Source organism: Cyprinodon variegatus, unplaced genomic scaffold (genome assembly GCF_000732505.1).
Source record: "Cyprinodon variegatus isolate N-32 unplaced genomic scaffold, C_variegatus-1.0 Scaffold381, whole genome shotgun sequence".
Taxonomy (NCBI): domain Eukaryota; kingdom Metazoa; phylum Chordata; class Actinopteri; order Cyprinodontiformes; family Cyprinodontidae; genus Cyprinodon; species Cyprinodon variegatus.
Window position 1 is genome coordinate 132,302 of NW_015150834.1, and position 1,965 is coordinate 134,266.

Below are 1,965 nucleotides of genomic sequence, written 5' to 3' on the forward strand. Positions count from 1 at the left end.
GCCATAAAAATAAGTAGTAAAGTAAAGTAAAAATATCAGAAAAATCTACTTGAGTACAGTAACGAAGAATTTGTACTTCGTTACTTCCCATCTCTGGCTATGGGTGGTAAAAAAAAAAGCTAGCTATCATTTTAGGTTTATATGAGTGGCAGAACAACCTGAACTTTGATTATTAATCAATATTCAGGCTACATGAGCTAGAGAAACACTGAAATAAACCCAAACATGCAGGGACCAATTTAAAGTCTGTAAAGAAACCCTGCTTGGCTTTGGTTTACCAGCCTTCACCTCATATTCAGTACAGACAGGATGAAAGAAAAATAATTAAAGTATCATAAACAGGTTTGAATCTCTTGGCTTTGAGGTGTTCTCTAATGAGTGCTCTGTAGCGCCGCCCTAAAGGCGAGAGTCTAAACAACCTCTGACCAGGATGTTTAGGGTCTGCAGAGATTTTATTTTCTCTTTTCTAGTCCTGGATGAGGGGAAGATCGGCCACAATGATTCTCTCTGCAGACATGATGGTTGCTGCAGTTTGGACCGGTCCTGTTCTGTGGACAAGCAGAACCGCACACAGATAGAGGTGGAAAAGATGACCATGATGACAACAAAAGCCTGTCCACCAGCTATCATTGAAAAGAGGAAGCTGAAGAAGGGAAACGTCTAAAGCTGGTATGTCAGCGGCCCCTGAGGGCCGACTTCCGGCGCCCTGACCTAAATGTAACCTCCAAACTGACCCCCTGACATTAAAACCATTGACTGGACCCTGGCCTCCTTACACTGCAAAAATGATTTAGAAATTAGTAAAACATTTCTTAAATTACGTGTATTTTCCCTTAAATTTCAGCAGGCTACTAAGATGATTTTCCAACAGAATTATTTTCTTTTTTCCCTTAAAATAAGATAATTAGATAATATGCGCTTGAAATAAGACAGTGTAATTGTTTTCTTCTTATTTTAAATGTAAATGGTCTTGTTCCATTGGCAATGCGTCTCACTTATCTCCTCAAATAAAGAAAAAAAACACCCTTATTTTAAGAAAAAAAAATTACTTATCAAGATTTAAATTTTTTGCCACTAATCATTGAACAGCTTTTTCTTTTTAAAACTGTCCTAAAATGCTTTATGATCCTCAAAAAGATAATAAATAAGCTTGAAATAAGACAATGTATGTGTTTTTTTCTAATTTTATATACCGTATAATTCCAATAGGGGAGTGGTGGTCCAGTGGTTAGGGCATAGAGCTGGGAATCCTGAGGTTCTGAGTTTGAGTCCCACAGCCTCACTGGAAAAAAGATCTAGAAATAAGTAAAAATTTCTCAAATTAAGTGAATTTCCCCTTAATTTAAGTAGGTAAATGAGATGATTTGCCAATTAAATGAGTATATTTACTTTTAAAGTAAGATAATTAGATAAAATACACTTGAAATAAGACAATGTAATTGTATTTTCTTATTTTAAATGTACATTTTCTTGTTTCATTGGCAAAATATGTCTTTTACCTTCTAAATTCAAGAACAAATGCACTTATTTTGTGAAATAATGACTTATCTAGATTTAGATTTTTAGACCCTTAACCCCACACAGCTCCCCGGGTGCCGCACAATAGCAGCCCACTGCTCCCCAAGGGGATGGGAGCATACAGAGGTAAATTTCTCCAATGTCAGATCAATAAAGTTCAATTATCTTATTATTAATTAGTAAACTGTCTCACTTTTCTCCTCAATTCAAGAAAAAAAAGACTTATTTTAAGAAAAAACCACTTATTGAGATTTACATTTTTTGCAGCGTAGATCTGTTGGTCCTCAGAAGGTTAGTAACCAGAAAAGGTCCTAAGTAGGTAACAGGCACAAACACATCTTGGTTGACTTGTGAATTTGTCTGTGGGTGTGAAAGCAGCTCACACCTTTAAATAAACCATAGTTCCCATTTTCTGCCCATTTAGCAGTAATACCCTTTTTGTCCCAC